Genomic DNA, 12,902 nt, shown 5'->3' with positions numbered 1-12,902 from the left:
ATGTGTGAATGGATATTTGGATAAGTTGGAGTCAACAAGAAGGAGTACAGAGGAGCATTTATTTGCAATCACTATTATTATTTACATGCAACGTATTTCTCCAGGTTCGTAGGTATATGAGATCTTGTTGTGTTTCATCAGGTGATATTTAATACTCTTTCTGTGTTCCGTAAGCTCAAATTTTCGCCTTCGGGCGCATCTTTTCTGTCTATCGTTGCTATGCGAGGTAACAGTATCCACTCAGTGTAGGTTATATATACAAGTAAATACGTATATACATGTATATACGCATATATAGAAAGCAATAATAAATCTTAGAGCTAGTTATAAACAGTAACTGCAACACATCGTGACGTATATTTGCCATTTAAATATGGCTAACCCCTAAGGGTGGATACTACTGTAGCTTGTAGCCCAGGAGGACACCCCCAGCTGACTCCAGCTGGAGGGGGTGTTTCCTCCTGGGCTACAAGCTACAGTAGCATCCTCCCTTAGGGGTTAGCCATATTTAAATGGCAAATATACGTCACGCATATATAGAATTTTTGATATAACATTTAAATGTTTAATTACGAGATTGTGAGGATATAAATAAAAATGACATAATAAGAGGGAATAAGAAAATAAGAAGAAAATATTTAAAAATTATATTTATCACTCCCCAAATATTATACAGGCTTGACTACTTTAAATCTAATATTATGAAAGAGAAGCGGATCTCCGTCGGTCTGTCCATCACAATGTTTATTAAAGAGACACAAAGAATATACGTCACAGCGTGTTTGTAGAAGAAAGGAAGGAGAAAAAGTTGTTGTTGAGGAAGAAATACAGTGCAAAAGAGAGAGTATATGAATGTGATAGATAGATAGATAGATAGATAGATAGATAGATAGAAAGAAAGAAAGAAAGAAAGAAAGAAAGAAAGAAAGATAGATAGATAGATAGATAGATAGATAGATAGATAGATAGATAGATAGAAAAAAAGAAAGAAGATAGATAGATAGATAGATAGATAGATAGATAGATAGGCAGGCAGGCAGTGTTGTCACCATAGTAACTAACAACTTTTGATTAAAAAGCGGGAACTTTAAGTGCAAGTCTGTCAACACAACACAGCTTTAAAATAGACTTTCATAATATAACAATGTAGATAGATATTCTCCGGTTGTTTGTATGTGTGAGTGTGTGTGTTTCTGTATGTCTTTCAGCATAAGAGATAACGCAGCACATACTTTTAAAAAAGACTTTCAATATAATGATAGGTTGCCGTTGTGGTTAAAAGAAAAATTCGGGGTGAGAGAAAGCGGGATAAAGAGAGAGAGAGAGAGAGTGTGTGTGTGTGTGTGTGTGTGTGTGTGTGTGTGTGTGTGAATGTGCGTGTGAAAGATAGAATTAAAATTTATTTCAATAAAAAACGGGTTTTTGTTGCCGTTGAGAAATACAGTGTGAGGGAGGGAAGAGAGAGAGAGAGAGAGAGAGCGAGAGAAGAAGGAGAATGTGTATATGTGTGTGCGTGTGTGGTGTGTGTGTGTGAAAGACAGGCATACATGCAAACAGACAGACAGACGGACAGTTAGATAGATATAGATAGATAGATAGATAGATATATAGATAGATAGATAGATAGATAGATAGATAGATAGATAGATTACTGACCACAAGGGGCTAAACATAGAGGGGACAAACAAGGACAGACGAAGGGATTAAGTCGATTATATCGCCCCCAGTGCGAAACTGGTACTTTATTTATCGACCCCGAAAGGATGAAAGGCAAAGTCGACCTCGGCGGAATTTGAACTCAGAACGTAACGACAGACGAAATACCGCTAAGCATTTCGTCCGGCGTGCTAACGTTTCTGCCAGCAGATAGATAGATAGACTGTTGTCAACATAATAACTAACGAAACTTTCACTATATAACAGTCTACTATTAAAAGAAGGTACATGCATATTTTTTACCAGCACTGTAGCAGCAGTAAAGGACGTGGTACGTACAATAGTCAATGATTCACTCATTCGATATGTTATTTTCTACAATAAATGATCTACCTAATTTCACAAAGGTTTTCCATGTATGTATTCAAAACTACCAAAATACATGCATATTTATGCATGGGTACGTGATCTAACATACAGATCACATACGTTTTCTAAAGATTTTCAAGGGACAACGGTTGTAGTGTATGCAAAAGCTGCGCATTTACAACATATTTGACACAATCCATGTAAAAGCTACAAATGTACATAGTAAGCTTTATTATTGACGTTCACTGCAAAAGTTTCTCTATGGACAGGAAGCGACACCAGCACTTTCTGAATTTTCAGTCTGTAATTTCAGATAATTTCTGTTTTCTTTGTTCTGATTAAATGAAAAAGTTACATGCATGCAGAGGCTTAAAGTTGAATACACGATACTGCTCAGTAAGTTCAATATAGAAGGTAATGTCTGTCCTTGTTTGTCCCCTCTGTGTTTAGCCCTTTGTGCGCAATAAAGAAATAAGAAGGTATAGGGTAGCGAGCTGGCAGAAACGTTAGCACACCGGGCGAAATGCTTAGCAGTATTTCATCTGCTGCTACTTTCTGAGTTCAAATTCCGCCGAAGTCGACTTTGCCTTTCATCCTTTCGGGATCGATTAAATAAGTACCAGTTACGCACTGGGATCGATACAATCGACTTAATCCGTTTGTCTGTCCTTGTTTGTCGTCTCTGTGTTTAGCCCCTTATGGGTAGTAAAGTAATAGGTATTTCGTCTGCCGTTACGTTCTGAGTTCAAATTCCGCCGAGATCGACTTTGCCTTTCATCCTTTCGGGGTCGGTGTTATCGACTTAATCCGTTTGTCTGTCCTTGTTTGTCCCCTCTATATTTAGCTCCTTGTGGGCAATAAAGAAATAGATAAAGAAATAGGAAGGTAATAGTGGAATATAAAAGAATATATGAAGTAGAACGATTAATACTAGTGGGATCCGTGAATATTTCACGCAATTAATGGTAAATTCATAGGATAATTTCTGAAAACTTTATTCAAAAAGCCGGAAAGCGTAGCCTATGTTGTGTCTGTATCAAAAGATAATCGCTCATTTGTTAATCATTGAAAAGTGAAGGAAATTGGAATACGATGATTACTTAATGTACTTTATATATACACTTTATATACTTTGGGCACAATTTTATAGGCATAATACACAACACTCTCCCTCTTTCTTTCTCACTCTTCACCTTACCCTCTTTTTCTCTCCTTTCCCTTCAACTAGTCACGTGAAAACGTTACTGATGGACTAAGTAACGGAAGCAAAAAACAGTTCCAAAAAGATTACACATTTCACTCACCACTACTTCCCTTTCCCCTATCTCCCCCTCCTCCCACACCAAACCCCTCCCCATCCTGCACATCCCTACCCCTACCCCATTGACCTCCCCCTCCCTATCCTTTGTACCCCCTTCAACTAATCACGTAGAAGCGTTACGGACGGGCTAAGTAATGGAGAAACAAGCAGAATTATTTATAAGATTGAAATAAAGGCGGCGAGCTGGCAGAATTGATAGCACGCCGGGCAAAATGTTTGGCGGCATTTCGTCTGAGCTCAAATTCCGCAGAGGTCGACTTTGCCTTTCATCTTTTCGGGGTTGATAAAATGAGAACAAGTTGAGCACTGGAGTGGATGTAATCCACTTAACCCTTCCCCCCGAAAACGCTGGCCTTGGGCCAAAGTTTTAAACCAATAATGGAATGAATGAAAGTACAAATTCATATACCGTATTAAATATATATTGATGAGACATAACGTATCGATTAGATCTACCAATAAGGAAAAGGAAAAAAAATTAATTTGCTCACCAGTATTTATGAACATAAAAATACGAGTCGAGACAAAGAAGAGAGGAGAATGAACTTTCGAATACGAAAAATAAACGGATTTACTCTTACTCCAGCCCATGTACTGTGTGTGTGTGTGTGTGTGTGTGTTTGTGCGTGTGTTTGTGTGTGTTTGTGTGTGTGTGTGTGTGTGTGTGTGTGTATGTTTGTGTGCTTGTGTGTGTGTGTGTTTGTGTGTGTGTGTTTGTGTGTGTGTGTGTGTGCTTGTGTGTGTGTGTTGTGTGTGTGTGTTGTGTGTGTGTGTGTGTGTTTGTGTGTGTGTGTGTGTACAGAGAATTTTAAGACAAAGAAGACAGGAGAATGAACTTTGGAATGCAAATAAAAAATATACACAATGATCCCAACCCGTGCATTATACATGGCTAGCCAAAAGTCAGCCGACAGTAAATCAAAATTCCATAAATACTATCTGTAATTCTGTATTGATTCGGATGGTAAATTGTGTCGCTCAAAAAGGGCTTCAGTTTGAACAATTTTCATGATGTTTCATATTTAGATGCTTTTATTAAATTCATTCAGTTGTTAAACATAAATAAAGCTTGGAATTAAATAGTTTTGATTTACTGTCAGGTGACTTTTGGCCAACCCTATATATTCTCTTTTTCTCTTTCTCTTTTACTTGTTTCAGTCATTTGACTGCGGCCATGCTGGAGCACCGCCTTTAGTCGAGCAAATCGACCCCGGGACTTATTCTTTGTAAGCCCAGTACTTATTCTATTGGTCTCTTTTGCCAAACCACTAAGTGACGGGGACGTAAACACACCAGCATCGGTTGTCAAGCAATGCTAGGGGGACAAACACAGACACACAAACACATACACACACACATATATATATATATACATATATACGACAGGTTTCTTTCAGTTTCCGTCTACCAAATCCACTCACAAGGCATTGGTCGGCCCGGGGCTATAGCAGAAGACACTTGCCCAAGATGCCACGCAGTGGGACTGAACCCGGAACCATGTGGTTGGTTAGCAAGCTACTTACCACACAGCCACTCCTGCGCCTATCTATACAAAATGATGGAAATCTGGACACAGAAATACATCTGCGAATTCAAAAGGCAGCACAAGCATTTGGTGGTTTAGAATCACGCGTTTGGCACCAACGACATATAAATAACAACACAAAAATGGCTCGTTACAAATCGTTTGTCTTTTACCATCCCTGTTGTATTCTTCTGAAACATGGACATGTAATGAAAGACATTTCAAATTGTTAGAACGATTCCAACAAAACTGCCTTCGCCGCATTTTAAACATTAAATCGGGCTTTTTTACTCTAGACCAGTGGTTTTCAACCAGGGTTTCGCCAGTACAGTCCAGGGGTTCCGCAAGAAGTTACAAAACTGCTAAAATCGGCAGTAATTTTTAGTTCTCCTGTGCAGATATGTGGGCATAAGACAATTAAATTATTGCACAGGGGTTCCTCGAGCCAGTGGAATGTTTCCTTGGGGTTCCGCTCCAGCAAAAATGTTGAAAAGCACTGATCTAGACACAGGCATCACTTCAATTAAATCAATGATTCTGAAAAATGAAACGAGATGGTCTGGCCATACTGTTCGAATGGCTTAATGAACGCACACTCAAACAGCAGTTGTGTGGCGAGCTTGCAGAGGGGAAACGCAATCGGTGTAAACTTAAAAAGAGGTTTAAGGACGGTATATAGTGGTTAGGGCAGTGGACTCGCGGTCATAGGATCGTGGTTTCGATTCCCAGACCGGGCGTCGTGAGTGTTTATTGAGCGAAAACACCTAAAAAAGCTCCACGAGGCTCCGGCAGGGGATGGTGGTGATCCCTGCTGTACTCTTTCACCACAACTTTCTCTCACTCTTACTTCCTGTTTCTGTTGTACCTGTATTTCAAAGGGCCGGCCTTGTCACTCTCTGTGTCACGCTGAATATCCCCGAGAACTACGTTAAGGGTGCACGTGTCTGTGGAGTGCTCAACCACTTACACGTTAATTTCACGAGCAGGCTGTTCCGTTGATTCGGATCAACCGGAACCCTCATCGTCGTAACCGACGGAGTGCTTCCACCACCACGAAGTCACTTGGAATGGATCCAAAGGCCATAGAAACCCTTACTTCGGATTGAGCTGGATGGCGAACAAAAGTGTAGAGTGGGGTGAAAGAGTTTGAGGAGGCCAGGATAACATATGCAAGACTCAAGAGAGATTTAAAAAAGAATGCTGCGATCGAGACGGTGTATCTCAGTGACCTTTTTGTAAGCAGTTTGTGACAGGCCATACCTTTCTTTTGCTGGGCTCAAATCTCATTTCAGGACCCATGAAAAACGAATCTCCATCCTCCTATATATCTGTGCACGCCTTCGAATGCTGTATATGTCATACGGTCTGCAATTCTAACGGAGTCCTCAAGAAACATTTTAAAATATACAAAGATCAGTTCTTAGTGGTCTAAATCGGATACGCTATCTATGTTGTGGGTGTCTTTTCAATGCATTGTCTGGGTTAAAAAGCCACATAAGACGCCATGATGAATCTAAAGTGTAGGCAAAAGAGGTGGTCACACTATGCACAAGGAGGAGACAACCACCATATATATATATCGCCATGATAGATCGTTAGCCACTACACACATTTTTTCTCTCCTTGTTTCTTTCTGTGGAAGAGCGTAGGCTCGAAACGTTAAAGACTTTTTCAATTCTCGAGCGTTATATTAATATATCTGTTTGTTTTCTACACCACCTGTCTTCGTCTTTTGTTTTTTTTTGTGAATTCTCCCTATATATATATTATATATATATATATATATATATATATATATATATATATATATATAGATATATACATAGATAGATAGATAGATAGATAGATTGATTGATAGATAGATAGACAGACAGTCAGACAGACAACAGACAGATAGATAGATAGATACATACATACATACATACATACATACATACATACATACATACATACATACATACATACATACATACATACACACATACACTATATATATCATATATGTGTGTGTATGTATATATACACACACACACACAAACTATACCATTTAAATCCCGAACAATGCTGGGTGTGTCTGCTAGTATATATATATATATATATATATATATATAAATATCTACTCGCAGACACACCCAGCGTTGCTCGGGATTTAAATGGTATAGTTTGTATATATGATACTATTAAGTTGAAACATGTGATACGAGGAAGTGCAGCATTAACAACAAAACATTTGTGGAGTAAATGAAGGGCTAATGTGATATGTCATGCCTCTGCGTGGAAGATTCCTGACCCTAACCTTGTCACGGAAAAGTGGGTTGGGGTATGTGATTTTTTAACGTACAAAAAAACTCAGTGGAAAAACTCTCCATTGCGGCTGTCGGAGCTGCCGCTACCACGCTGAACAATCAGAAGACATAGAACTACATCTATGCGATAAACTAAACCTGTGGCGCGCTCAACAGCACCACACGAGAGAAATCTACATGAAAGAAATGACGTGATAATGGGCGTGGGGGATTGACTGAAACTGTTAATACAGCATTCCTGGTCAGGCGAATACTACGCTGCTCATCGTTTTCCATGGCTCTTGCAGTAGCTGTGCATGCAGCATTTTGTGATTGCCTAATTGAAGTCTTATGCGACGATTCATTTGATCTCCTTTTCAATTTCTCTGATACTGCCGTGTTTCGACCAATGGAGGATCTTTTCTTTGGAGACATTATGACCTGGCAGAGATGTCACATACATCATCTCAAAAATACAAATATACCCTATACTTTGTCATGGTCCATATTAGACTCAGGGCTTTCTTGCCAAGGCCAACGCTCAACCTGCAAGTTTTGCCTGAAGGAGGCACTCCACATATTAAAGCACAACTCTTCAACACTACTAAATAAACATAATGAGGCCCCAAGCACATGCAACCACCGCTTTTTTCATACATTCAAATTCTACCACACATCTGAATGCCTCGATAACCACACGGTATATTTCCACAATACACCGTAGGTAATCCCCAACAACCTTATGAATCTCCATTTTAAATTCGAATCCTTATCTAACTCCCCAATTATTACTTTAGGATCACAATCATTTAATTATATATATATATACATGTGTGTGTATGTATATACGTATATATACATATATGAATATACAAACGCATACATGTATGTATGAGTATGTGTATATATGTGCGTATATATATGTGTATTTATTGATACATATGTGATGGTAATGCAAATAAAGTAGTAATTCTTACATTAAATTTTGTTCTTGCGCTGGTAAATTCGCTGGGTAAAGGTTTGCTTATGGTAGATTGGTTAGTTTCGTTGGGTAATTAGGGCGGGATGAGTATTATTTAGGTGCGGGTTTCCTAGTTTAATTAAGCACATCTTTTCGCACGTGTGTATTCATTTTTTAATACTTTACGATTAGTTGTCACCGGTGGTGTAGGTGAAGAGGATAACTCTAACAGGGTGAAATGGGAGCTAACTCATACAAAATTGTGGGTGGTTTGAAAATGTGTTATGGTTAATAATTGTTTCATTGCTAGAGATTAGGAGGAGGATCTATGTATTTGTAAAGTGTATTATTATAGAATGTTGGGGCGAGTGGGTTTGCGGGGTGACTATTTGTGTGTAAGTGTTTAATTTGTTTCCCAGTTAATTAGACTTATATAGATGAGTATTTTAGTTTTGGATTATGAAGGCATAGAGGCCTGCATGAAGACAAGAGGGTAAGGAGTAAAAGAGTGTCAGGTATGTGAGCAGGGGTGGTGTGGTAGAGCTGCATTAAGGGATGGGCATAGAAAAGGTAGAAAGAAGGTAAGGGTGGGGTGATGTTCAAGTGGGTATTAGTTTTGGTAGTAAATATAATATATCTATAATATAAATTGGACATGGGCGATGGTTGTATTCTTTCTTGTCTTGAGGTTCACAACCAAACGGCTTGGTGGATTCACATGAAAAATGGCACACATGTGGAGACAGATGCACAGATTGGAATGCGGTTTGTATTTTTTTCCTAGCCCCCATACTTACTGAGAAAATCGATCAAAACTTTTCTAATGGAATTCCCCTGTTTGTTCCACCATTAAAGCAACCAGTTGCTCACACAGCCGGTATATATCATTTCGCTAGCAAGAAGGGGAGTACTGGATGACAGTGCGCCAAAACTTTCGCCATGCTGTCTCTCTTCTTTTACCTCTTTGTGGGGTTAATAATCTTAATCTTTAGTTACAGTTTCTCATTCAAACTACATGACAGGCACAATTGTCGGATTAAGACATGGGGAGATTTGGTTGCTATTTATACCAGGTTTAGCTACCATGTAGAGGTATGAACTTAATTTTCATTCACATATTTGCATTTCAAAAATTTAACATAATCTTTTCCATAAATTAACTATCATAAAACTTCTCTACGATGACCTCACATTTCCTATGTATGTGTGTGTACCTTAAAAGTCGTCAATCATCACGACACATCTTCACTCACTCAATCTATCTCTCTTTCTCACCCTCTTTCTCTCTCACATACACACGCACAAGCAAGCACGCACGCACGCGCGCGCACACACACACACACACACACATACACACACACACGACCATTTTACATATCTTCTTTCAATTTCTGCTCTCTGCAAATAAAATTTTTATGGATAAAACTGCTTACAAAAATAGGGATTAATGTATAATTTCTTTCGATGTTAATAATTAATTAATGTTTTAATGATTAGACAGGGGTCCAATACAACAGCTCTCAGAAACAGGCTACGTACAAATCACTTCTTCACAACTCCTGAAGCTGTTTTCTGACGGGGTGGGGAGTCACATGGGATACGAAATGATAAGGTTGAGAAACGCAGTTATAGATTATGCCTAACCGAAAACGATCACAGCCACATCATCCAAACAGACCGGGTGAAACCGGGCTTAGCTGCTAGTAAGACATATATAAATTGGACAAAGGTGAGCGTTGTATTCCTTCTTGTCTTGAGGTTCACAGCCAAACAGCTGGGTGGATTCGCGTGAAAAATGGCACACATGTGGAGACGGGTGCACAGATTGGAATGCAGTTTGTATTTTTCCTAGTCCCCATAGTTACCGAGAAAATCAATTAAAACTTTTCTAATGGAATTCCCCTGCCAACATACATAACCTCTCTCTCCTTTTCTCTGTTACTCACTCACACATTCTCTCACTACAAGTGAATAACAAAATTTCAGTTAACTCTCTCGCCCATATCGCACACCCTATCAAACACACATACACACACACACACACACACACACACACACACACAACACACACACACACACGTCCATTTCATATATCTTCTTTCAATTTCTGCTCTTTGATTACACAGACGTCTAATACAATAGCGCTCACCTACATTTTGTTCTCAAAAAAGTTACGTGTCTATTTTTTCTATAAACGTATAACAATGACTTCTTCCATACTTTACAGTTAAAAATCATTTCCGCTTTACTTCTTACACACAATTTCCTTGTAAATTCTTACAGTTTCATTTTTTGGTGATGATTGAAATGTCAAACATTTTCTAACTGTTAAAGCAATTCTTAACGTCAACTTCTTAATGCCTCTTCTATTTTTTCCTTGCACCCATACTTACAGAGAAAATCGATTAAAACTTCTTCCCCTCTTTCTTCACCCATTAAAACAACCAGTTGCTCACACAGCCGCCATATACTATTCGGCTAGCAACAAGGGGACTACAGGATGACAGCCAGCCAAAACTTCTACCATGACCTCACATTTTCTACGTATGCGTGTGTACCTTAAAAGACGTGATTAGACAGAGGTCCAATAGAATAGTTCTCAGAAACAGACTACGTACAAATTTTCTCTTCGCAACTCCTGAAGGTGTTTTCTGCGAAGATATTTTCTCTTCACTCACTCTATCTCTCTTTTTCTCACCCTCTTTCTCTCTCACATACACACGCGCAAGCAAGCACGCACACACACACACACAACACACACACACACACATACACACACGTCCATTTCACATATCTTCTTTCAATTTCTGCCATCTGCAAATAAAATTTTTACAGATACAACTGCTTACAAAAATAGGGATTGATGTATAATTTCTTCCTATGTTCATAATTACATCAATGTTTTAATGATTAGACAGATGTCCAATACAATAGCTCTCAGAAACAGACTACGTACAAATTCTTTCTTCACAACTCCTGAAGCTGTTTTCTGACAAGGGGCAGTGGGGGTCAGGAAATTTTCATACAGCTGGAGGGTCCACTCGAAACAGGGGACCCGAAATGATAAGGTTGAGAAGCGCTGTTATAGATTATGCCTAACCGAAAGCGATCACAGCCACATCATCCAAACAGACCGGGTGAAAGCGGGTTTAACTGCTAGTATATATATATATATAATATATATATATATATATATGTGTGTGTGTGTGTGTGTGTGTGTGTGTGTGTGTGTATCTATATATATGTATACATACATACATGCATACATATATATATATATATATATATATGTATGTATGTATGTATGTTGTATGTATGTATGTATGTATGCATATATGTATGTATATATGTGTGTGTATACATATATGAGCATGCAAACGGGTACACATGAGTAGATATGAGTATATGTATAGATATTTGGATCTTTACCTTTTGATCTACAGATTTAAAAAATAACTTTTTGTAACTAAACACTTTCAAACTTCGTATACTGGTAGAATGTGTCATATGAAACACCTTTTACTCTTAGCATTTTTGAGAAAAGTTTATGTTTACAACCTTGTTTCGTGTTGAAGTTCTCGTGTTTCGGTAATTTCAACCAATCAATGACGTGTATTCAGCTGAATAAAATTACTGCCGTGGTTTGTCAACAACAACTATCGGCGGAGTATTTTTCGTTTGTCACCGTTATTTATGACATCGTTCGTGCGTTTGTATTGGTTTTAGCTTTAAGGTTCTAGGGTTAGGGTTAGGGTTTTAGGGTTAGGGTGTTAGGGTTAGGGTTAGGGTTAAGGTTTTAGAGTTAAGGTTGTAATAAATAACAGTGACAACTGAAATATACACCGCCGGAAGTTCAGACTGAAGGAAAACAAAGATGATCACATGAGGAAAAGAAAGATGGACGATGGTCACTTATGAGCAATGAGAGAGTAAAGGAGAAAGAGAGAGGGAGAGAGATAGAAAACGGTGAAAGGAAAAAAGAATTAGAGAAAGGAGAGAGAAAACAAAAGGGAAAAAGAAGAGAAAAAGAATTAGAGAAAGGAAGAGAGAGAAAACAGTACAGAGTAGAGTCGCATCAAAATTATTAAGATGAACTTACTTGGAAATAGATGCGTAGCATTATATCATATATTAATATAAATATATATAATATATATATTATATATATATATATATATATATATCTATATATATATATATATATATATATATATGTATATATAATATATATATATATATATATATATATATGTATATATAATATATATATATATTATATATATATATATATATATATATATATATATATATATATATATATATATATATATTATATATATACACGCATATATACTATACGTATGTACATACATACATACGCATAAGTATATATATATGCATATATGGGTACAGGACATCACAAAACGTAAACAACATGAAATACGAAGACAAACTTGCAAACAATGAGAGAAACAAATGGAAAACAAGACAGGTAACATAAAGGACGACCCTTTATCAGTTGTCGGCTGTCCATCTACTCCTCATTTCGAGTAGTTAACGACAATATGAGGCTTCGAAAGGCAGTTGCTCCTACGAACCAAAATAAAATTTGGAATCTGTTTTTCTCATACAGGTGCAACATTGATTTTTCGGAACTTTTGGTTCCAAAACCTTTCTGGATAACTGATTTTTCTGAACCAAGAGTTTTTACTTCAGTCGACACACTCTGAATTAACCCTTTAGCATTTAAACTGGCCATATCCGGCCAAAAGTATTCTGCCTGTT

General features: G+C 37.8%; 1 protein-coding gene across 1 annotated transcript in view; it reads left to right on the top strand.

The window, feature by feature from the left end:
* Window positions 1-12,902, top strand: part of LOC115211102 — a 48,345-nt gene that overhangs the window by 3,306 nt on the left and 32,137 nt on the right. The window lies entirely within an intron of this gene.

This window comes from Octopus sinensis, linkage group LG4 (assembly GCF_006345805.1).
Source record: "Octopus sinensis linkage group LG4, ASM634580v1, whole genome shotgun sequence".
NCBI lineage: Eukaryota > Metazoa > Mollusca > Cephalopoda > Octopoda > Octopodidae > Octopus > Octopus sinensis.
The sequence above is the reverse complement of the archived record's forward strand: the minus strand, read 5'-3'. Positions and strand labels throughout refer to the sequence as shown.